The sequence below is a fragment of the Amblyomma maculatum genome, unplaced genomic scaffold, assembly GCF_055883805.1.
Source record: "Amblyomma maculatum isolate TAMU_Amacu unplaced genomic scaffold, ASM5588380v1 scaffold_15, whole genome shotgun sequence".
NCBI classification, from domain to species: domain Eukaryota; kingdom Metazoa; phylum Arthropoda; class Arachnida; order Ixodida; family Ixodidae; genus Amblyomma; species Amblyomma maculatum.
Genome location: NW_028146740.1, coordinates 10,277,381 through 10,303,904, shown reverse-complemented (window position 1 = coordinate 10,303,904; position 26,524 = coordinate 10,277,381). Strand labels below are relative to the sequence as shown.

At 43.9% G+C, this 26,524-nt stretch overlaps 1 pseudogene; it reads left to right on the top strand.

Annotated features, from left to right (window-relative positions):
- The first annotated feature begins 3,287 nt into the window (after positions 1-3,287).
- LOC146172023 (uncharacterized) overlaps positions 3,288-26,524 on the top strand; it is a 29,508-nt pseudogene continuing 6,271 nt past the window's right edge.

The following is a 26,524-nucleotide window of genomic DNA, read 5'->3' as shown; positions in this document are numbered from 1 at the left end:
GATGAATATTACACTGATGCTTCGAAGTCTGATCAAGTCTCCTGTGCAGCACATGGACCACAGTTTTCACAGTCAAAAACCCTGAACAGTTATACTAGTATATTTACTGCTGAATGCCATGGTATCCTTTTAGCTGTGAGACACATTATAGAAAATAAAATACAGACATCAGTCATCTACACAGACTCCCTCAGTGTTTTAACGTCCCTATCCTTTTGGAAATTGCATAATAAGAACCCAGTCCTGAACTCTCTTTATAACACCCTTATGTTTGCCCATGAACTAGAAATTAAAATTACACTGTGTTGGGTGCCAGGCCACCGCTGTATACCGGGTAATGAGGCAGCTGATAGGCTAGCTGCGTCAGCTGCCCTTCGAAATGGCACAGACATTGATAAGATAACTTATCATGACCTCAAACCACGCATAAAAAACATGATTCAACAACAATGGCAAGAGGAATGGGACGCAGCATCAGAAAATAAACTACACACAATAAAGCCAAGGATAGGCAGATACACCACAGAAAAACAAGACAGATTTAAAGAAGTAGCCCTGTGCAGGCTGAGAATTGGTCACACATACATAACCCATACATATCTTTTAACCAACTCTCCTGCACCGCACTGCTCGAGATGTGGTGATCGGCTCACTGTTATTCATGTTTTAATCATATGTGTACAACTGGAACAAGAAACAAGACGTCATTTTCCCTCCTTGTTCACTCATCAAATACCGGCACACCCATGGATTTTTATTGGCGACAACCCAATGTTTCCTTTAAAACAGGTGCTTAAATTCTTATCACAAGTAGGCTTTTTACATGAAATTTCTTATCGACGTGGGTCTCAGCCCGCTCCTCCTTGAGAGGACGGATGAGATCCTTTAAAACATCTACTGATACATTGCACATCCATTATATATCGCAAATGAATTTTAGGCCCTATACACCATTGTTTTTAGCAATTTTACAGAGCGAATACATTTTTAGGCCCTATACACCACTGTTTTTTATTCCTTCATGAAAAATCACAACTATTCCATTATATAAACTTGAGTACACCGTTAACCTTGAGTCTGGCGCTCTTTGGCCTGAGTCGCCCTTGCGCCATTAAAATCCATCATCATCATCATCATTTATCACCATAAGATCCAAACTCACCTTCTCAACACTTGTCCAAATACATATTTCAAGTCTGGGTGCCCTATATGACCGAGTACGAAATACAGAACCCCGCTATAGTAAAAACTCTGATATAGTAAAGTCAAACTGAAGTCCCAGTTCACCTTCCATAGGCAACTGTACATTATTCCCCCTTTAAAGAAAATATATTTTTGATAAAATTCGGTTAAAGTGTTTCTGGTCACAGCGACGACTCTCTCGATGATATCGCCATCCGCGCACTACCTAGAATCGCGAGGACAAGACTTTTTGTATTTGAAAACAAAAAAATAACTCCGAGTGTTCGTTTAGGTTGCTTTACCACTAAGCTTAGTAGCAGTCAGGCGAAGCCTACTTTACAAAAACCTTGGAGCCGTGAGGTAAAGCGCGCCGCGCGAAGAAAAAAAAAGTGAAGCTATCTACAAACACAGCAAGGAGGCGGTGTGGTCCATTCAGAAAGTAAAAGAAAGTAAAGGAGAGTAAAAGTGCAGCAAGAACTAGGAAAGGAGAATGTAGGGCCGCGCCCGAAGGATATTCACTTGCAAATGCGCGTCTAGTGACAATTGTAGGGCCGCACCCAAGGATAGTCACTTGCAGGTGCGCGCCGCGCCTAAAGGATAATCACTTGCAGGTGCGCGTCTCTGCCCGGCGCCGTCACCCGACTGTCTGCTTCTGGTATTGTAAAAGCGGTTCCCCTTCTACAAGCGTGCCGGGATCGTTTTAGCCCGAAGGTCATTCATGGGAACATGCGTAGCGGAACGTGCTGCCAGGTGCACGCCAGGTGCACGCATCTTGGCCCCCTTCGTACTGGCCGGTAGCAAGCACCCAAATGACCTTTCGGCCTTTTTTTTACACTGCAACTTTGAGCAGTGCGAAAGGAAGTTTATCCTGTCTGCAGATGCGACAAAAGAGCGCCCGAAGAAGCATTCAGGAGTTGACTCGGGTATTGTGCTCAGAGCGGGCAAGCCAGAAGCTCCCCTTTAATCCGGTGCCACCTGCAGAATGGCAGCTGGTTGGATCTTTCCCTTTCAATGTCGTTGCTCGTAGTAGTAAACATAGATGGAGCGGGGCAGTGCATTGTGGAAAGGATTCAGCCAGCAGCGGCAGCGTGGATGAGGCGGTGGTGTGCGGGAGACAAGTGGGAAGAAAGTCTCCCGAGAGGAGAAGGTTCGACACCCTCACTGGGGAAAGGGTTTTGCTGTGCTTAGTTTGTTGTAATTTGTATTACTAGTGGAGCCCTGGGTTAGAGGCTAAGGCCAACCCATGGGGCTGTGCCCATATGGCATATTTCCTATTGGACAGTTGATGTGTGGGGCTGGCCTCTGAAAATGACCGCCCCTATTTCTTTGTTTTGTGAATATGTAAAATGAGACATGATACAAGAGAGTTCAGTCCAGTCTGAGCTGGGGCTCCATGCGTAGGCATGAAACGCGGCTGTTCTGCTTAGGCTCTAACCAGTTAGGTCGAAGAGTAAAGTAGCGCAGAGTGTTTTTTTTAATTCATTTCATGTTCCAGTTTTACTCTGGATATATATATATATATATATATATATATATATATATATATATATATATATATATATATATATATATATATATATATATATAATGTCATGCTGTAAATATATGCTCTACGATCATCACCTTCAAGTACACCTCCTGGTTTTCTCTACGCCGAAGTACATAACAGGAAGGGTTTAAAGAATCTTCCGAAAAGGAACGAACGACATAAATTCTACTGGAGCAGCTCAACAGTGTTCGGCAGTCTCATCTACAAGGACAAGCATCGCACCCGGCAACCGCAGGCCATTCGACACGGAGCAGCGAGGAACCGTCAAGGGACGATTCTACCTCTGCTGCCACCGACGCCGTTGGAGCGGACGCATCATCCGGGCTCTGGGCGGCAGACAACAAAAGATCTGCGCCGGGTGAGTGGGATTTCTTGCGTTTGTTGAAGTTGGCATGGTGGTTGGTTTGTGACGCTTATGGTTGAGACGAGGAGAATGCTAGCCGCTAAAGAAAGCGAATCTAATCCTGAGAGTGAATCGAGGTCACATCCTCAACAGGAGCAGCAATCGCTAGGGGGCGGAGTAGAAATGGTTACTGATCAGAGTGAGGTAGTTACTATGGAGGGTGATTACAATCTGGCGAGCAGGTTACAGGCTGGCGAACAGAGACCAACATTGTCACTAGACGCCACAGGAGCCGAGACAGAGAGGATGGCTATTCGCCGTATGGAGTTGGAAATGGAGCTACGAATGCGTGAAATTGAATCTCGGGAGCGACTAGCCTTAAAGCAGATGGAGCTTGGGCTGTCGAGTGGTCGACTGTCACCGCTTGGGTCGGGACGGAGTGATGAGCGAAGTATAGGCTCAGATTCAATAACACAGTGTGCAAAAGTCCTAAAAGGCTACAAAATGCCATGCGATGCTGATGTGCCACTGTGGTTTGATGAGGTGGAGAAGTTGTTCGTCACTTTCAGTGTGCCGTACAGCAACCGAGTGCATTTAATTATGCCGGCACTGACAGAGCGAGTCCGATACTTGCTTCGTAACCTCGATGGAGCGGATTGCACGAACTATGAGCCTGTGAAAGCAGCGGTTCTAACTGAGCTAAAACTCACCCCAACTGAGTACCTGGAAAGATTTGAAAAAGCATCAAAAAGGAAGGAGGAAACATGGGCTCAGTTTGCATCGCGCGTGAAAACGTACCTAGCATATTACATCCAGGCTAGAGAGGTGGACTCAGTAGGGGCGCTGACTGACCTAATGGTGTCTGATCGCATTAAGGGAGGTCTCAGCTCAGAGGGCATCGAATATGTGCGCCTGTGGGAAGGAGAGAGTTGGCTGAAGCCTAAAGAGCTATCAAAGGCTCTACAGATCTTTGAGCAAGGAAAAGGCAAAGGCCGAGCTACAAAACAGCTTACGGCGCCAGTGCAGCAAATGGGCCAAAAACAGATAAATTCCGAAAAGCCCATAGTAAAGTGCCATCTATGCCATGGCCAGGGGCACATTGCCAGGAATTGCCCGAAGCAACGGGAAATGAACCGCGCCTGAAACAAGGAAATGGGTACCAAAAGAGGGTGCATAAGGTCGCGCGGGTCGATTAGACGAAAGCAAAGGAACCTGTTTTAAACCAAAGTACGGGTTTAACTGCTAAAGTTAAGGTACCGATGCAAAGTTCGAGGGCAGCCACATCAAAGCTCCACTTTGTAGATCTTGTGTGCGGAGATGTTTGCACAGAGGCAGTGCTTGATACTGGTAGTGAAATAACAGTAATACGAGAAAGAATACTACCGCAAGCGCTGACGGAACCATCTGGGGCAGTGAAATTAGTGTCAGCTTTCGGCAGCTCCATTCAGGCGAAGTTGGCGACGATCCCTGTAAAAATATCTAGGCCGGGAACAGTTGCAGAAGATCAAAAGATAGGCATAGTATGTGCCCTCAGCAATGAGCTGACCGAGGGTGTGAACTGTTTGCTTTCATTAGACTGGCAGCTGCTTAAAGATAACAGCGAGTTCGAGCACACAAGTATGGGTGCAGTCAGGGTTTCTAACAAGGAACTAGAAAACGCAGAAAATCGGCACTATGAGGCACTGACATGCGAGGTGGAGTTGACAGTTGACAGCCGTGTAGTGCGGACGCGTGTTCCATCGCTCCTCCGATTGCACGTGGCTACCGGAAACGGACGGACTGGCGACAGCGGGAACTTCCGAAGCGTCAAATAGATGAGTTCTTTCTTTTATTAACTTTATTTCTTTTTCAGCTAGTTAGGTTAGGTGCAGCCTAAAGAATAGATTTTAGCTCTTGGTCCTAGCGGCCTGGTTTTTCGTGCCGGCAGCTAGGTTTTCTTGGCGTTCATTGTTTAGCTATCTTGTTTAGATAAATATTTTTCTTTCTAGGCTATTGGCATTCGCAGATTTGGTTTTTAACGCGTGTTTGCTAGTCGTTTCTTGTGTCTTCTTTTGGCAATTGGTATATTCTAAGAATTCGTAACAGTTATAGTTCAGTCGACGATTGCTTAAGATGTGCAATCAAAAGAAGGTAAAGTGTACCCAGTGCGAGGCGCAGGTTAATCTCAAAAAAACGCGTTTTGATTCTGTAGGCGAAGCGGAAGGCAGCGACTTTTTGTGTCGGTGTTGCGTACTGAATGCACGTCTAGATAGATTTGATCAAGAAAGGGGCAGTTTAGTGTCTCGTGTGGAGGATTTAGAAGATTAAGTACGTTTGCTAAGGACGGAAAATCAGAAACTGCTTGGACAGCTTACTCAGATTGAAAAGAAAGGGGCCGACTTTGTCCTTGGAACCAACAAGGACGAACATTCCAATGCGGGCCACGTGGCTGGGGCCAGTACTGGCATGGAAGGCATAAGCAAAGTAGGTCAGGCGGATCCGAACCGTCAGAGTTATTTAGAAGCAGCTAAGACGCCGGAAAAAAAGGAAGAAGTAAGGAAGAATGAAAATCCCAGAGATAAGGACACAGATAACCGAAAGCAGGAGCCAACAGTTCGGAGAGGGAGAGAAAAGGCCCAGGTGCTTATCGCCGGAGATTCTAACATGAACAGGTGCAAGCGAGATATCTTGGAACGTGTAAGGGGTGATAAGAGAGTGTTGGTTGGAGCCTTCCCAGGGAGAACAATGAGGGCTGTACTAAAAGAGAGTAAAAATAGGCTGTTGAAGGATTCCGCAGAGCACAGTAGGGTAATAGTAGTCGCGAGTCTAAACGATGTCCTAAATGGTGACGCTGCAGGAGTGGTGGAAAGTTTAGCTAAGGGAGTTGACGAGATCAGGGAGATAGCACAGCAGACGCAGATAGTTGTATGCACAGTACCAGAGGTGCTAGGATTGAACGGAAAGATGGAAAAGGACGTGGTGACAGTTAATCAGGACATAACAAAGTTAAGCCTGGAGAAGCGTTTCGAAGTGGTTTGGTAGGGCTTTTCAGCGCGATGGCATTCATTTTAACAGAAGGGTCGGAGCAGAGATCGGCTGGCGCTTGGCAGGCAGGGCTGTAGCTTTTTTAGGGGGTCCGCGAGGACTCCGTGCACAGAGGTAGTTAGAAGTGAAGCAAAAGAAAGTGTAATAATGGAGGCTGAGCCCCCCAAAATGGCAAAGTGTAGGTCGAGAAAGAAAAGTACAAAAAAGAAATTTAACACTAGGATCAGCTACATAAACATGCAAGGAGGTAGAAAAAGAGCGAAATGGCTAGAGATAGAACAGCAGTTGAAGGATGACAAAATAGGTGTGTACACTCTTTGCGAGACTCATCTCAGGGATCTAGAAGATGCGCCGTTTATAGAAGGCTACGTCTGGGAAGGGTGCAACAGAACGAGAACGGAAAGAAAGGGTGGAGGGGTAGGTATGTTGATACACCAGGGAACAAATTGGCAAAGAATTAAATCATCTTGTGAAGAACATATCTGGGTTTCAGGAACCATTGCCGGCATAAGGACATGGCTAGGGGTAGTTTATTTAGGAACAGGACATCAATGCAGGCAAGAAAGCAGGGATCTTGTTGAATGTCTCAGTGACGATATAAGCCAGTTTAGAAACGGGGCCAATATCATTCTGCTGGGGGACATGAACGGCCACATCGACGATCTGGATGGATACACGGATTGTAACGGGAACCTCATGCTAGATTTCTGCGAGCGACACGATCTAGTTGTAGTAAATATAGAAACAAAATGTGAAGGCCAAATCACGTGGGAATTCCGCAACAGGCAGACGACCGTTGACTATTGTCTAATGTTGCAGGAAATTTATAGCAAGGTCACAAAAATGGAAATAGACGAAGAAGGGGGGCGTAGTCTGGGAAGTGATCATAAACGTATTAGTCTGCAGATGGGCCCCTTGATGAAAAGAGAAATGGAACTTAGACAAAACGTAAACGCAAAATTAAACGACGATCAAATAGCGCAGATAGCAGCAGACATAGAGGAAAGAATAGAGAAAAGCCCCATAGAAGACTGGGATTATGAACAGGTACAACTACTCATAAGGAGTAAAATTCAGGAGGTTAAAGTAGCAAACCGCTGGAATGGAAAGAGGAAGCCACAGAGCTGGTGGAATAAGGAAATCAGGGAAGCTATTGAACAACGACGGGTGCTTCAAGGGAACACCGAATGGCAAAGAAAGCACAGGCTTCTCAGGAGGAAATCGACCAAAAATGGGAATCATATCGACAAAAGAAACTTCAAGTGCAGGCCCTCGTCCAAAGTAAAATAAGACAGTCCACCGATCGCTGGATGGCTGATATACACGATGCCTCTAGAGACGGAGCAAGAAAATTCTGGAACCATATAAGCTGGCTAGGGAAGAAGAGTCAAAGAAAGCAAGATCGGATTAAAGATAACGAGGAAAATTGTTTAAAGGGAGACAACGCAGTGAACTACATTACATCTGTTATAGCCGAGTCATTTAAGAACGACGATAGGGTAATCTCCGCAAATCAGGAAGCAACACAAGGTAGCAGAATACAAAGCACCGTAGAACTGACTAATTTAAACTGGAAAAAGGCAGAAAAAAATATTCCTAAAAATACATCTACAGGAATAGATGGAATTCCGATCAAGCTTATTAATGAACTCGGTCCAAAAAGTAAGGAAACGTTGTTAAAAGCTTTGGAAACAGTTATAGCGAATGATATGCGGATGATACCACTTTAATGGCAGAAAGGGAAGTGGAACTCAAGAGACTTCTGATCCGCGTACAAGAAGAGAGTGAGAAGTTTGGGCTTAAACTGAACATTAAAAAGACGAAGATCATGGCGTCTTGCCCTATCAAGTCCTGGAGCATCAATGGACAAGAAGTGGAAGCTGTGACAGATTTTCTGTTCTTGGGCGCCAAGATTACCTCGGAAGGAGACTGCAGCCATGAAATTAGGAGACGCCTGCTTCTGGGAAAGAGAGCAATGGTTAGCCTTGACCGCCTAGTAAAGAGCAGAGACATTAGTCTGCCAACCAAGATCCGTATAACCCGTGCTATGGTCTTCCCAGTTGTGATGTATGGATGCGAGAGTTGGACTGTGAAAAAGGCTGACCGCCGAAGAATTGACGCGTTTGAATTGTGGTGCTGGCGAAGACTCTTAAGAGTTCCTTGGACTGCCAGAAGATCAAATCAGTCGATATTGTCGACCATAAACCCTGACTGCTTATTCGAGGGTCAAATTCTAAAGTTAAAGCTCAGCTACTTTGGTCATCTGATGAGAAGAGAGGAGTCGCTGGAGAAAGATTTGATGTTGGGAAAGGTTGAGGGTCGCCGGAGAAAAGGTAGGCAGCGAACGCGATGGTTAGATGGCATTCTCGAGGCATTGCAGATGAAGCTATGTGATGTTAAGAAGATAGTGAGAGACCGGAAAGCGTGGCGTGACATGGTCCATAGGGTCACGAAGAGTCGGACACGACTGAACGCCTGAACTGAACTGATAGCGAATAAGCAAATTCCGGACAGCTGGCGGCAGAGTAAAATGAATTTGATTTATAAAGGGAAAGGAGAAAGGATGCACATAAAATCCTACAGGCCGATTACCATAACATCTGTAATGTACAGGTTAGCCATGGAGGCGGTGAAATTAAAGGTGCAAGCATGGGTTGAAAGTAACAAGATACTCGGAGAACTTCAGGACGGCTTTAGAAATTGTAGGCGCTTAGATAATAGTCTGTTCGTGCTTACCCAATGCATCGAAATATCTAGAGTGGAAAATAGACCTTTGTATTTGGCCTTCCTGGACATAAACGGGGCGTACGACAACGTAAGCAGGGAACTCCTGTGGAACATATTAAAAGAAGAAGGTATCGGTTATGAGATAATAGAGTTCCTACAGGAAATATACCGGGATAACAAAGTAGAAATTACGTGGGAAGGGATAAGAAGTACGGAGGATGTCAAAGTATGCAAAAGATTAAGACAAGGCTGTCTTCTATCACCGGTGCTGTTCATGCTTTATATGATAAACCTGGAACGGAGGATACAAGACCGTAACCTAGGTTTTAACCTGTCATACAGATTAGGTGGAAAGGCGGTAGAGCAGCGCCTCCCTGGTTTGATGTATGCAGACGATATTGTGCTGCTAGCTGAGAGTCTGGAAGAATTGCAAACTCTAGTTAAGTATTGCGGAGACGAAGGGGACGCTCTAGGCTTCAGTTTCAGCGCAGTTAAGTCGGGTCTGATGATTTTCAACGGCTCAACTGATCAGGGTCTTAACATACAAGGCCTTGAAATACCTAGAGTAGCAGATTATACATAATTGGGGGTATGGGTAAACGAAGGATTGGCATACATTGGAAAGCATGAGCAATCACTTAGGGCCAAAGGGCGAAGGAATGCCGGGATAATGAAGCATAAGGCATTGTGGGGATACAATAGGTATGAGGTATTGAGGGGTATTTGGAAAGGAATTATGGTGCCCGGACTTACTTTCGGAAATGCGGTTTTGTGCCTAAAATCAGAGGTACAGTCGACATTATAAACAAATCAGAGATCCGTTGGACGATTAGCACTAGGTGCCCTCGGAAAAACTACAAATTAGGCGGTACAGGGAGATATGGGCTGGGCATCTTTCGAAGTACGGGAAGCTCGGAGTAAATAATTATATGAGGAACGCCTGAGGAAATTGGACAGTAACAGATGGGCAGCTAAGGTATTTAAATACCTGTACCTAAAAAGCGTTGACTCACAATGGAGGAAAAGAACTAGGAAACTAACTAGTAAGTATGCTAGTAAAAAGGACGGAGAAATAAAGAGCATTAATCAACAGGTGAAAAACACAGAAGGTAAAAATTGGATAAATTCGATTGAAAAAAAAAACAGTGTGGAATTATACCGAAAGTGGAAAATGCAGATCAGGAAGGAAGATTTCTTTGATAACTCAAGAGGCAGTGCCCTACTTTTTAAAACTAGATCAGGGTGCCTTAGAACACGCAGCTACAAAAAGAAGTTTAACAATGGAGATGACGCATGTGCTGTATGTGGAAACTCCAGTGAAACAATTGACCACATTATACTCGAATGCAATGGTATCCATCCGGAAGTTGATGCAGGCGCAATCACTGTTCCTGAAGCTCTGGGGTTTAGAGATAACAGTGGCCGGGTGAATAAACCGGCGGTGGAAACTAGCAAAAAACGGCTGGAAGATTGGTGGCTTAAAAGCAGAGAAGTGACATAATGTTAGTAATGTAGGAGCAAAATTTAATAAATAGAATGATTGTTTAGTTAACCATTCTAAATCAATAATTAAGATATATGGAGAAAAATGAGCATGATAGCTACTGCTACCACCCCGTTTTAAAGGGGACGCTCCTATATTCTATCCATCCATCCGACACGGCACTGAATGCCGAATATTCACAAGAGGAAGCAGAGTCAGACGAGAAAGAAGAGGCAGTTTCGCTGTCTAGCCAGCGGGAAATATTTCGAGCAGCACAGCTCGCTGATGAGAACTTGAGAAAGGCATGGAAGGACTCTAAGCACGGAAAGGCGGGTATGTTCGTTAGCGAGGGTTTGCTTCACCACTGGGACTCTATAGCAGGTACTAAAGTGCGACAGCTGGTGCTTCCCCGAGAAAAACGAAAGGAAGTTCTGTCCTTGGCGCATGAATCACTGTGGGGTGGACACCTGGGTCCAAGAAAGACCAAAGCCCGCATAAAGTACAACTTCTGTTGGCCTGGTTCATTTTGAAGGTAGCGGAAAAAACGAGGACCAAGAGTAGAAGGACACAACACGAGCCCTTTTGTGTCCTTCTACTCTTGGTCCTCGTTTTTTGCGCTAAATTCAAAATGAACCAGATTCAACTCGCCCAACTTTCAACCTTACTTCTATTGGCCGGGCATGGAAAAAGAAATTTCAGAGTACTGCCAGTCTTGCCATGGGCGCCAGATCCGCTCTGACCGACGTCAAACTGACAATATACCCATCACGCCAATAACAAGGCCTGAACATGCCTTTCAGGTGGTTAATGTAGATGTTATAGGGCCTCTTGATACGCCATCTGGTAGGGGTCACAAATATGCTTTGTGCCTTGTTGACTTATGCACGAGATGGCCGGAAGTAGTATGTCTTCGTTCCTTAACGGGAAGGGCTACCTGTGATGCTCTATTAGAAATCTTCAGTCAAACAGGGGTCCCACAGACTATCTGTTCGGATCAGGGAACAAATTTCAAGGCACAACTCACTCAGCTGATGCTAGAGAAATTAGGTTGTTCCCCTAGATTTTCCACTCCGGAACACCCTGAAAGCAACGGGGCCGTGTAAAGATGGAATCGGGTACTAAAGAACATGCTCTTTCATGTAATAGAAAGAGACCCTAAAAATTGGGATAAGTTGATCCCATTTGTGTTGTGGGCTTACCGCGAAGTTCCCCACGACACTACCGGGGTAGCACCGACACTACCGGGGCAGAAATCCGACAGGTCCACTTGCAATTCTTCGCCAGACGTGGGCAGGAGAAGTTAGTGTACCAGCGACGCTTAGGGAGGAACCTGCGAGGTACTTGAAACAGCTAGGGGAGAAGTTTGAGCTAGCAGCCAATGTGGCAGGACTCACAAGCACGGCGCGACAAGCTAGCTACGCAGAAGCATACAATAGAAGGACGCGAAATAAAGTCTTTAATGTGGGGGATCAGGTTCTCGTTTTCGACACAGACCGCACCACCAAGATGGCTCCTAAGTGGCTCGGTCCTTTCACAGTAATTGGTTGTGAGAGACAACATTCGTACAGAGTAGAAACACAACAGGGAAAAACATCTGTGGTCCACGCCACCCGAATGAGACCGTACTACGCAAGGGTAAGCCAGGTTGGTGTAGTGTTTGATGACGATCAAGAGTTTGGAGAAGTAGAGTGTGCACCACAAGTCGCACCCCTTCTAAAAGATGAGGAGCTAATAACATTAGAGAAATTAGCCCACCTTAGTGAGAAGGAGCAGAATGAAATACGACGGTTGTTCCGAAAACATCGTGCACTCTTCGATGGCAGGCCGGGATTGGCGAAAGTAGGAAGGCACCGAATTGAGCTAGAAGAAGGATTTCAACCGAAGAAAGCTTTTCCTTACCGAGTGCCACAACTGCTCAGGAAAGAAGTAAGCCGCCAAGTGGATGAGCTACTTGATTTAGGATTAATCTATCCTGTAGAGAGTGAATTTGCGCACCCGGTTGTGTGTGTGGGGAAGAAAGACGGGTCAGTGCAAATGTGTATTGACTACCGAACTTTGAATGCAGGAATCCGTGCAGACTCGTTTCCAATGACTAACTCACAGGAGCTAATTTTTAGAGTCGGTCGCGCGCAGTTCATCACTTTGGTTGATCTGAGGCGTGGCTACTGGCAGGTACCGATTGACCCGCAGAGCCAGGTACTCACCGCATTTGTAACCCATGAGGGTCAATATGCATGGAAGGTGATGCCTTTTGGGCTAAAAAACTCGGCAGCGACCTTCCAAAGAATGATTAATACGCTCCTCGCTAAGCATCAAGCCTACGCTACGGCATATCTAGATGATATAGCTACTTTTTCGCAAACCTGGCAAGAACACGCAGAGCACGTCGATACCATATTTCGGTTACTTAGGGAAGCAGGACTAAAGGCTAGCCCTGAGAAAAGTCAAGTGGGACAGTCTCACACTCGTTATCTAGGGCACATAGTGGGCTCAGGGACACATGCACCCGACCCCGAGAAAGTATCCGCAATAGAAGGCCTAGTGCAGCCTAGAACAAAGAAAGAGCTGCGAAGTTTGCTGGGACTATGCGGATATTACAGGGATTATGTATCTTGGTATGCTGAAATAGCTAGCCCACTAACGGCGTTGACAAAGCGAGGAGTACCAAATTTAATCCCGTGGCCGCAAGATGCGCAACGCGCGTTAGAACAGCTCAAGGACTCGCTCTGCAGAGCAGTGGCGTTGAGCACTCCGCAACCTCATGAGCCATATTAGCTGTTCACTGACGCATCAGCGACGGCTGCCGGGGCTTGCTTGGCACAGATGACTGAAAATGGCGATGAGAGGCCTATAGCATTCGCAAGCCATCGCTACGATGCGACCCAGGCGAGATGGTCGACCATAGAGCGCGAAGCGTTTGCTATTATTTGGGCTCTAAAGAAGTTCGACTACTGGCTCTTTGGCGCTGAGGTCAATGTTGTCTCTGACCACAATCCGCTGTCATACCTGACGACGTGCACTCCACACGGGGCGAAATTGACTAGGTGGGCGCTGGCAGTCCAGCGTTATAACATAACGGTTAGACATCGAAAAGGTATCAAGAATGGAAATGCGGTTGCGCTATCCAGGCTCCCCAATCTGTCATGGGAGTTGGGAACTAGCGATACCACCATGTCAACCTAGACAAGCGTGAACGTTCCTACTCAGCCGACGCTGCGTGCGGCGAGCCGTGTATGTGATATACCGGACATTTGGAAGAGTTCTCGCTGGTATTCAGATAGTGTCGTCAGTGTTGTGAGCGCGGACTTGCGAGCCGCGATGAACAATGGGACTTTGTGTGTACGCCTGTGTACATGAATGTGGACTCCCTGCAGGGTGATATTGCTGACTGCTTAGCAGACCTGGACAACAGCATACACCAATGTTGTGATTTGTGATTTGCTTACGTCGATGTATATGTTTTTTCTGAGTGTCGTGGTGACGTATAGACATTGGCGCCCCAGCAGGAATGACATTGCTGCCGGGAAGGTAGTGCGGCCCTTGTGAAGAGTTAGTATGAACGAGCTGATAGCAAGCTCGGTTATACTCTTAGAAGGGACGTGTAGGGCCGCGCCCAAAGGATAATCACTTGCAGGTGCGCGCCGCGCCCAAAGGATAATCACTTGCAGGTGCGCGTCTCTGCACGGCGCCGTCACCCGACTGTCTGCTTCTGGTATTGTAAAAGCGGTTCCCCTTCTACAAGCGTGCCGGATCGTTTTAGCCCATTCATGGTCATTCATTCATGAAGGTCATTCATGGGAACATGCGTGGCGGAACGTGCTGCCAGGTGCACGCCAGGTGCACGCATCTTGGCACCCTTCGTACTGGCCGGTAGCGAGCACCCAAATGACCCTTCGGCCTTTTTTTTACACTGCAACTTTGAGCAGTGCGAAAGAAAGTTTATCCTGTCTGCAGATGCGACAAAAGAGCGCCCGAAGAAGCATTCAGGAGTTGACTCGGGTATTGTGCTCAGAGCGGGCAAGCCAGAAGCTCCCCTTTAATCCGGTGCCACCTGCAGAATGGCAGCTGGTTGGATCTTTCTCTTTCCATGTCGTTGCTCGTAGTAGTAAACATAGATGGCGCGGGGCAGTGCACTGTGGAAAGGATTCAGCCAGCAGCGGCGGCGTGGATGAGGCGGTGGTGTGCGGGAGACAAGTGGGAAGAAAGTCTCCCGAGAGGATAAGGTTCGACACCCTCACTGGGGAAAGGGTTTCGCTGTGCTTGGTTTGTTGTAATTTGTATTGTTAGTGGGGCCCTGGGTTAGAGGCTAAGGCCAACCCATGGGGCTGTGCCCATATGGCATATTTCCTATTGGACAGTTGATGTGTGGGGCTGGCCTCTGAAAATGACCGCCCCTATTTCTTTGTTTTGTGAATATGTTAAATGAGACGTGATCCAAGAGAGTTCAGTCCAGTCTGAGCTGGGGCTCCATGCGTAGGCATGAAACGCGGCTGTTCTGCTTAGGCTCTAACCAGTTAGGTCGAAGAGTAAAGTAGCGCAGAGTGTTGTTTTTTTTTAAAATTCTTTTCATGTTCCAGTTTTACTCTGTGTATATATATATATATATATATATATATATATATATATATATATATATATATATATATATATATATATATATATATATATATATGAAGGAAAGAAGCCAACAGTAGGCGAGGCCAAGGAAAGCGTTGGGGATGGTCCTCTTACGTCTTTTTTTTATGTTTTGCTTAGATAATCACAGAAATTAGTAACGAATCTGTTTAGGGGAAAGATAATTAATACAAAGTAGAAGAAAAAAAAACAACGTGCCGATGGTGGGAACCGAACCCACGACCTCCGAATATCGCGTCCAGTGCTCTACCAACTGAGCTACATCGGCCGCTGTCCCCCCTGCTCCTTGCTTGGGTATTTGTGTTGTCTGTATACGAACCTTGAGAGTGTTCACCAGCGCCACCCTCAGCCATAGCGGCGGACGTCGCGATATTCGGAGGTCGTGGGTTCGGTTCCCACCATCGGCACGTTGTTTTTTCTTCTACTTTGCGTTTAATTATCTTTCCCCTAAACAGATTCGTTACTAATTTCTGTGATTATCTAAGCAAAACATAAAAAAAAGAAAGACGTAAGAGGACCATCCCCAACGCTTTCCTTGGCCTCGCCTACTGTTGGCTTCTTTCCTTCATGTATTATAACGAGCACCCTCATTTCCCCTTAATTGATCTGCTTGTAGCTTACGGGGGTATCGGTTCTGGCAGTCTTGAAGCCATAGGTAGCGTAAGAGGGTTCTAGCACAGCGTTCGCCCTCGCTCTTGATCACGTTCTAGGTGACGCTGGCGGTAACAAAGGACGTTCTACGTCCGCCGCTATGGCTGAGGGTGGCGCTGGTGAACACTCGCAGGTAAAAAACTCTGAGAAAGTGGTTTAGTACTTGAAAATGGAAAATCCAGGGGAGTGCTCGGCAGTTAGCATCGACGTTGAGGATCTATTTTATTCGATCCCTCATGAAGTTCTCATGACTAGTCTGCGAAGGTGCATTTCGGAACAAAATGATGAAATAGCTTTTGGTAACAGCTGTGGTATATCAACTGGGTCTTTTTTGGAATTGACTTCTTTTTACTTAAAAAGTATGTTTGTTGAATTTGGCAGTGGCGTGTACACCCAGAAATCAGGCATCTGTATTGGTTCAAAGGTCGCTCCTGTTCTAAGTGACATTTTCCTAAGCAGAGTAGACGAATTGATTGCCAATAACTTGCAAGGGCTGGGAGTAAGAATCTTTCGTTATGTTGATGATTTCCTGGTCTTTTACAAAGGTTGCAATAGTGGCTCATCACCAATGAATATTCTTAAAGTTTTTCAAGAGCAAGGGCTGGGACTGAGATTTACTCTTGAACGAATGTCACAAGAGAACGAATTGCGTTTTCTAGACCTCACTTTGAAGTTTTGTGCCCATCAAGTTTGTTGGCGGTATTCGCCTAGGAGATTATGGATCGCAACATTCCAAGCTAGTAAAAGATGGCATCGCTCTGTCCAGCCTGGGGGCGGTCTTGTCGAAGTCATGTTTTCATAATATGCGAATTAGCTTTAATGAACAATTGTCTAGGCTAGCGAATGCAGGATTTCCTGTTCACGTCATATTAAGAGTTTGTGATAAATTAATCTCAAAAGTAAAACAGTCGTGCGTGGGTTCACAGGACCAGGAAGGGGCTGGACAGAGGGATACAAAAAGATTTGTGGCCCTGCCATACGTGCATGGTCTTTCACACAATTTGAAAAATGTAGCCAGAAGGTTTAATGTTAGTGTGGTTTTCTCGGCACCTAATAAACTGTCAAAAATATGTAGCATTGTTAAGAATAAAGCAGCGAAAAAAGTCCGGGAAAGAAACATGTGTCGGGTGAAGCATAACTTTTCCTATGTTCCATGCAAAGTAGGAGTGGTATGTAAGATTCTGTTATCTTGTGATAAAGTGTATGTGGGTCAAACAGGCAGATGTATCAATGTCCGGTTACGAGAGCACGAGAGATCATTAGAGATTGGTAGAGGATCTAATCTGGTTGTACATTGTAAGAGATGTGACGGCTGCCAACCTTATCTAACACAAACAGTTATTTTGGATTCCCATCCGGCACAGATTAACCGGGAAATCATTGAGGCCAGGCATATCATACGATTGGGTGCAAATTGCGTTAGTGAACCGTCAATCGCTTTGACAGATAATGAGGTTGAATTTCTTGAACATGATGTGTGTGGGGGGTTATCATGATTCTCTTGTTTAATGTGCGGTTTGGTGCTGCTTGGCTGGGTTATATATCTGTGTTTTTTTCAATAAACTTCAGTTGTGAGTTCAGCGCTTGCTCTGTCCGTTCTTCTCCTCCGTGCACGTCTTTTGCGCTGTTTTTCTATCATGTCACCATACCAACTCGCCCAGATGTCTCTTCTTTTACTTCTACAAGATGTAGAGAAATTTTATGATGAAAAATCACGCAAAGCGATGATGAAAGCGAGATGGAAGGTATTTCAGGTTTTTTTATTGAGCAACAAGACGTGTTCACTATGTGCCTATTTAACTACTAGACAGCATATTCAGTACCATGCAATCACAGACCACTGATATAATAAAGACCCTGATATAGTAAATATTTTGCTGACTCTAGTGGCTTTACTATAAAGGGGTTCTACTGTACATATTGAAGTCCTATTGCCACACATTCTTCTTTTAGAGCATTTTGCGACAGGTTTCTTGACCTGCAAGGACATGCAGCATCTTATCATGTAGGGATGATAAAAATACATGCAAAATAATATGCATCCCACATACAAAAGATATTTGGAACCAAAACCTGCTTTCGGCAAACCGAAAACTTCAGGTGGATGCATATAAAATTACAGTTCCTGAAAATATGGCGGTTCAGGCTCCAGAACGTATCAATTAAAAAAAAAATTCTTAAAAACTCCTGCAATAAGCAATATGGATTACTAAGCATGCAAAACCGGATGATATTAAAGAACACATTAAAGAATATTTTTCTGTAGTACGCCAGTTACAGGCACGCATATATTACTGCGGCCAGAATAAAGAATATATTGCCCTGCCAGAATCAATCAAACTATCTTCAATCAGCTAACTGAGGGAGATGTGTACATTGCAGATATTCTCAAGGCAGTGTATGCATATTATATTCTCAAGATCAGTGATGAATGAGACACACCTGTTGGGTTTACAAGAATCATACTGTTTCAAGTTCCAGCTCTTTAGTTTTCAAAGCTTTTATTGCATGCTGTATTCTACTATAAACAAGATACTTTGTTGGACGAGTTGGTCAGCGCTTGTACTGCGGCTTCCTTTTTATCTTGTCCTGTGTCTTCCTGTTCGCGCTGTTTAAATTAACTACTATAAACAATTGCCTTACTTGTAATGTACCAAGGAATAGTTTTCATACAGTGCACATTATAAATCAAAGGCACCAGAACAAGAACACACACAAGAAAAAAAGAACGGGACAGAGCGCCACTCACAACTGATTTATTGTGCAGAATAAAGTACATATATATCTCATTGCCGGCGCATGCGCAAGGAACACGTTCATCATCATGTAGCTTAAGATATGTTCAAGAAACGCTTTATCAGGATTATACAGATTGATTGACCTGTCACTGACTAACAAATTACCTTTCTTTCCGATATAAAACGCTTCAATTAGCTTTCTGGTCATCGTATTACCACTCCTTGCAAGAATGCGCATATCAGAAAAACATGGTTCACAAGTGCCTGAAGGGCAGGATCTGAAACGCTTCGGAATATTGGGGCAATCTCTATTTTGCTCTGTTACGTTCACTTTCCCGGATTCGCTCATTAACACATCGCCCGGTTTGCCCGATGTAGGAGCAACCAAAATAAAGGGGAACTTCATATACAACCCCTTCAGCACATTTTATGAATTGTCACCCATTCCACATGCACAGCCTCTTTCTCTGAGAAAGATTTTCTTAAACATAGCTTATCTTAAACTACATGATGCCGAATGTGTTCCTTGCGCATGTGCTGGCAGTGAGATATATATGTACTTTGTTCTGCACAATAAACCAGTTGTGAGTGGCACTCTGTCCCGTTCTTCTTTTCTTGTGTGTGTGCGTGTTGTTTTGGTGCCTCTAATTTATAATGAATAAACACCAACTAGCCCAACATGAAGTTCTCTAGAGTGCTGCTTGTTCAGCTTATATTATTACAGTCAGCCGGCAATGAGCAATTGAGCAAGTACTAGAAATTTACTTTGCATAGGCAGGAAAATATGCTAGATCTGAGTATAATGATGTCATACTTCCTTATCAGCTAGCAGCCTACCAGGTATGCATTTTCCCTCATCACAGCTAATCATATAGCCATACCATCGGCAACCTTCCATGTGCAAGATTATTTTCGGTTAGGTATACATGGGTCATTTTATATCTAGATGCCAGGTGAAGTGCTCGGGCATCTGATTTCTTCAACCCAATTCATTGTAGTTCTTGGTATAGAGAACAGTAATCTGCCTGAATATCTGAGGTGAAATATTACTTTCCATGCTTAAGCACACAATAAAATACAATACTTGATCTGACTATGGGATCGCAAAAAAGATACATCAAGCATGACAGCGATTTTTCATTTTCACCCTATCACAAGTTCCTTGATCAGTTCAGTTCAGTTCAGGCGTTCAGTCGTGTCCGACTCTTCGTGACCCTATGAACCATGTCACGCCTTGATACACCAAGTTCCTTGATACACCAGTTTAATCCTGAGCAGAAATTTGTTTCGAACATATTTTATATTTTAATATCTATAAAATGTTGCTATTTTCTGAATTTATTTCAAAATCAAAATTTCTTAACAGCCTCACAAATTGTTTTTTTTTTTTCAAAAATTGACAATATTTTGTACTCAAATGAAAAATAAGATTGCCTGGAAAAATAGTATTGTTTGCAAGACAAAACAGCACCTATGCAAAAAAGCACCAATATCACTCAATTTTAATGTGCAATGCATAAACTGTCAAAATCAGCTTACTGTCTGTTACGTAGAAGGTAATCGCTAATAGAATCAGGACAACCTTAGACTGCAATCAAGCAATGGATCACGCAGGTTTTCGGAAACGGTACTCTACTATCGATCATATCCATACCATCAATCAGATAGAAAAATGCTCGAAATATAACCAGCCCTTATACATAGCATTTGACTCAGTTGAAACCTCGGCGGTGATGCAGGCATTGCGTAATCGGGGGGTCGACGAGCCGTACGTGAAAGTGCTGGAAGATATATATAGTGGCTGCTCAGAAACCACAGTTCTGCATAAACAAAGTAACAAAAATCCCATAAAGAAATGTGTTAGGCAAGGAGACACAATCTCCCCTGTACTATTCACAGCTTGCTTAGAGGAAGTATTCAGAGACTTGGAATGGGAGCAGTTAGGGATAAGGATAGGTGGAAAATACCTCAGTAATCTGACATTTGCTGATGACATTGCCTTCCTAAGCAACTCGGGGGATGAACTGCAAATAATGATTGATGATCTAGACAAGTAGAAAGGTAGGCTTTAAAATCAATATGCAGAAGACTAAGGTAATGATCAACAGCCTCGGGAAGGAACAGCAGTTTACATTAGGTAGCGAAGTACTGGAAGTAGTAGGCGAATATGTCTACTTAGGACAGGTAGTAACCGCAGATCCGGACCATGAAAAGGAAATAACAAGAAGAATAAGAGTGGGATAGAGTGCATTTGGCAAGCACTCGCAGAATATGACTAGAAGCTTACCGGTATCACTCAAGAGGAAAGTATACTACAATTGCATCTTACCTGTATTCACCTATGGGGCTGAAACGTGGAGGCTAACCAAGAGAGTTCTACTTAAGTTGAGGACAACCCAGATGGCTATGGAACGAAAAATAGTAGGGGTAACATTAAGAGATAGGAAGAGTGCAGAGTAGGTCAGAGAAATAACTCAAGTTACCGACATTCTAGTAGAAATTAAGCAGAAATGGGCATGGGCAGGACATCTAGTGTGAAGAGAGGATAACCGATGGTCGCTTAGTGTAACAAACTGGATTCCAATGGAAGGAAAGCGTAGCAGGGGGCGGCAGAAAGGCTGGAAATTTGCCTGGGTCTCTAATGGTAAAATCATGGCGAGGAAAGCAGACAACTCGAAAGTCGTACATGTGACATGTGAAGATGATCTTGCGAAAATTGTCTAGTAGCTGATTCCTAGCCACGGCTACCCCAGGGCAGAGATATGGCATTCATGACGAATGACAACAGTAGCTTGCACATATTCCACAGCAATATACGTAGTATAAGAAGGAACTTAAATTCGCTTCTTGCTTATCTTTGTCAGCACAAAAAACACTACGATGTCATTGCAATATCAGAAACTTGGCTCCAAAAAGGTGAAGATGTTGTTATTCCTGATTATCTCACAATTTCTTATCCGCGTGATTCCCTTTCACGTGGTGGTGGTGTAGCCCTTTTTGTTCACAACAGTCGCGCCTATTCAGCATTGCCCAACCTTTCTTGCAGCACACCAGATATTGAAGCATTATTTATCAGACTGGACAACTCTGTTATCGTAGGTGTCGTGTACCGGCCCCCTAATTCACCTGCAGCTTTATTTCTTCAAAAACTTGAATCTATATTCTTCACTCTAGTATCAGGACACAAGGGTCCGGTTGTAATTAGTGGGGACATTAACATAGACACCTGTCACGCAAACCATAGTGACTACACGTATCTACTGGAGTCCTTTAATTTTCAAAACTTGATCACTATTCCAACTAGAATTACAAGTACATCTGCAACGGTCATTGATCATGTTTTAACGAATATAGCCTCGGAAATTATTGCAGGGGTATACAGCCAACCCATTTCAGATCATCTGCCTACATATGTAACGGTCAGAAACATCCCCAAACCAAAATTAAAACACACCAAAGTAAGTTCGAGGATTGACTACGAATTACTGAAATCGAACATCCAGTCAATCGACACTAGTACCTTATACCACGATGACGTTGACACCGAATTCTCCAATCTAATTGACACTTTGACCCGCGCAAAAATTAACAGTAGTAGTAAAAAATCTGTTCGCTCATATAGGGCACCCGTATCGCCCTGGATGACGAGGCAGATTTTAGCAGTACTGCAGCAGAAGGACTTTTGGTATCACAAATGGAAACAGCATAAGGATAATAGCTATTACCTTGGTCAGTATAAAAAATTGCGCAATCAATCAGTGGCACTCATGCGTAAACGGAAAAAAGAATACTACACGCATTTAATCGAACAGAGCTCCGGTAACTCTAAAAAACTGTGGGAAATAGTGAACGGTGTTATAGGCAAACCACACAAACAGACGTTTCCTGACGTGGTTGATCAGAATGTTGTAAACAGCTTTAATTCATATTTTACTACCGTTGGAATTTCTTCAGGTACCAGTGTAAATGACACACATATAAATTCTTTCTTACCGAACCCACTCCCAAATTCCTTTTTTATGAATGACATTGAACTTAACGAAATTCATTCAACGTTGGTATCTATGGATAGTAATAAAGCTGCAGGTATGGATGAAATTACAGTACGTATGTTAAAAGAAAACATCGATATCCTCGGTCCTATATTGTGCCATGTCCTCAACCACTCACTGCAAACCGCCAAATACCCAACGTCGCTAAAAACAGCCAGAGTTGCCCCGATATACAAGGACGGTGATCGCTCAAACCCTTCTAGTTATCGACCAATATCTATGCTCAGTGCCATTAATATACTTTTCGAGAAAATCCTTGCAAACAGAATTAATAGATTTATAGAGAAATACAACATAATTTGCCAACAGCAACACGGTTTTCGGCCGAATCATTCAACGTCATCAGCTGTGCAGTCATTAGCCCAGATTATAAACAGTGCTTTAAATAATAACAAACTTGTGGCTGTAGTCTTTCTAGATTTAAAAAAGGCTTTTGATACGGTCGACCATTCCATCCTTCTGTACAAGCTAAAGCACTATGGTTTTAGGGAACGGATTTTCGAGTTGCTTTCAAGTTACTTTAATGAACGTCATCAGGTAGTTGTCATGAATAATGTCTCATCGTCACCACAACCTATACGTACAGGCGTGCCCCAAGGGTCTGTTCTGGGCCCAATGCTTTTTTCGGTATATGTTTCCGACCTTCCACGTGCCTTAAAATTCGGAGAAATGCTGATGTATGCAGATGACACCGCTATAATAATCACAGGCAATAGCATCGAGGAAATACAGGCTAAAACAAACGTCGATTTGGCAAACCTTTCTGAATGGTTTTTAGCTAACAAGCTTTCTGTTAATGTCAAGAAAACAAAATATACTATATTTCACTCTCGTAGCAAACAAGTAGATACCAACTCTTTTAGCATTAGCATTAACAACTCCGTACTAGAATATACACCTTATTTTAAATATCTTGGTGTAATCTTTGATAGGCATCTGCACTGGCAAAATCATGTATTAGCAGTGGGGGCGAAGGTGGCATCCGGGTGCTATAAACTACTGCAAGCACGTGACTTCTTTGACACCAATACACTGCGTATTTTATATTTCTCCTTTATCCACAGTCATCTCTCATACTGTCTGGAATCATGGGGGTGGACGTACGACAGCTATCTCGAGCCGATCAGAAAATTGCAGAAACGATCGTTACGAATCATAACACATTCTAAACTGGATCACCCCAGCAAACCATTATTCCGCGACCTACAGATACTACCCTTCGATTCACTGCGCCAGCTAAAAACAGCAACTGTAGTTAACAGCATCGTAAGATATAACCACCCCTTCCATATATCCCTTTTTCATGCATCATCACGTACTACCAGAAATGCAGTATTAGGAAACTTTAATCTACCGCACACCCATAATGTGTATGGAGAACGACGGCTGTCTTTCATAGGTGCTAAAATATGGAACACTCTACCACAAGAAATAAAATACGCTCGAACTTTCGCGTCTACAGCTAAAACATATTTTCAGCGCATTCATTATATGTGATACTAATACTGTGCACCGTTGGCATCTGATATATTACTGTAATTTAGCACGCACGATGTTTTTCTCTTTTTTTTTTTTTTTTTTTTTAAATGAAGCGATTGTTCATTGTTCTGCTTGTTTTTAGAATTTGTATTGATGTATACATCCTACTCCCCGCTGTTCCTGGTTTGTATTGTGCACGAGACGAAGTGTCTGCATCATTGTATCTCATTTCTTGGACCCATAACTAGCCTATGGCTACGGGTCCAAACAGTGTTGGACATATCTTTATTGTATTTTTCAAGAAAAATAAAGAAAGAAAGAAAGAAAGAAGAAGGTGGGCGGATGATGTTAAGAAGTTCGCAGGGGCCAAGTGGGTGCAGCTAGCACAGAACCGGGTTAAGAGGAGAAATATGGGAGAGGCCTCGCCCTGCAGTGGGTATAGTCAGGCTGATGACGATGATGATGCATGAACTGAGAGTTCACCTAAAATTACAAGTACAATAGCCCCTCTATACATGGACTCGACAGCACCGGTTCGAATCAGCGTTGAGTAAGCACGGTCACCATTACTCGACCCGGTTGGAGTCTACATGAACTAGATTTCTAGTGAATAAGTATCGCAGCTGAGCGTAGCTTCGAGTTTCGAAGTTATTGTGCAAGTTTCGCACTCGTATTTGATCCCGTTGCCTTTTACTATCGAGAGTTTGATAATTTTTATTCTTGATGAGCGCTAAAATGCATTCAATTTGAGTGACGCTCGTCGCCGCTTTAAAGGCTTTTTCATATCCCACAGTTCCCCATAACTCGACTCCCTGACTGGAAAGCGTCTACATGTCTTTAGATGAGCGGGCCAAGCGAGTTAACGTAACCCCTGCAAGCGATTTAACGCGACACGGTCCGCCGCCTTTTTTACTCTACCCGACTGTGTATACATGAACCCCACAACTGAATTTTTACTCGACAGACGTACTCGACCCAATTCTGCCGAGTTAATGTGTACTGGGGTCGAACGCACGTGTAACAATGCTGCTAAGAATCCAATCTATTATCTTCTGGCTCATCCAGGTTTCTAAAAAATATCTTGTCTGACAAAGGAGAATATTTGGGGTTAAGCAGCTAAGCAACACAAGATTCATATGTGTGCTCCAACGCATGACTTCTCAATGCACTTACAGTTGCAATTTGCCTGGTCATGTGGCAGTTCACTAAACCGTCTGACCAGACATGACAATCGAAACGAAAATCGGGGGATCATTTCTAGTTTTATTAAGACATACAAAAGCCGTCTTGCATGGTTTTTGTTATTGGCATAGCATTCAGAGAATGCGGGAGTTCGGCAAAGATTTATACGTCTTATTTCGTTTGGCAGTAGCAAGTGGATGCAGAAAAAGTAATATGAGTAGGGAATTTAAGGGGTGACAACATTCCGAAATGAACCTAATGGAGCAGGGATGCTCGCTGTGTATCTTAAATGGCGTCACTGATCCCATCAAACAGAGAAAACCGTCCTTGAGTATGACAGATTTGAAGCACAAGAGGTGGTTTGGTTGTGGGCAGGTAGCTGGAAAAGAGCAGTTCCCCTGAGAGGTGGGCGGCAAGATCACTGCCACCCATTATGGGGAAAGCTCTGGCAAGCATGCAAGCAAAGCTGCACACATCTAAGAGCAATAAAAGACAAGCAATCCACCCGTGAATGAGCAGGTGCACTAATAATTTCCTTTTGTCTTGCAGCCCATCCCCCCTGCATTGTAAGCAAGTGTGCTCACGTTTTCCGAAATCAGAAGCATATGCAAAAGCAAACAGAATGTTCTCTAAAATTTACAAAATTTGAACGAGAACTTCATGATGATCTCCTTTCTGTAAATGTCTTGCTCCAGGGTTACAGAATAAATTCATTGCAGCTGCGAATAAACCGAGTTAAGAGGTAATGGCGAATCTCAATGGCTTGGGGAAAGAACAATTTGTAATTGTCGCTTTGAGCAAAGAAAATAGCCTGGTATAGGTCAAAGTAATGTTACATCTGCATTGCTGAAGCCGGTGTAAGCAACCAGAAATGTGCAAGCAAACAGTAACTGCACGTATGTATGAACAAATACATATAGTGCAGGCAACAGTAATGAAGGGAGAGTGGAAGGCAAATAACGTGAGCAATACTGAATAACTTTTTTCTCTGCAACCTCCATACATTCTTTCAGCGAATTCTTGTGATGCAAACCTAATCAAGTACGCTGAATATTCCATCGCTTAAAACGCCTGCACCTCCCAAGTCGAGTGTTACGCAAATGAAAACTACTTCGTGATTTCAATAAGCTGTCTGTTATTGTGCTATTGCAACACAGGTTCACTCAATCTTGCCTCAAACTGAAATAGCCTCATGCTGTTGAAATAAAGCAGCGAAATATAGCACCAGCTATTAAATCACTGCCAAGACACGAAGGATATTATTTTCTGCATACTATGGGTCTGAACAAGTAAGTCTTGAGCTAAAAAGCGAGAAAAAATCACCGACGATTACGTTACTTCCTAATGCGAAATTTGAGCGCAGCAAATAAGCTGTTTCACCTTTTCGATAGATTGAGGCAAAGAAATAGAGCAACCCATGTATGCGCTATCACAGAATTTTTTTTTTTTATTTTTCACACGTATTCCTTCAACAAAGAC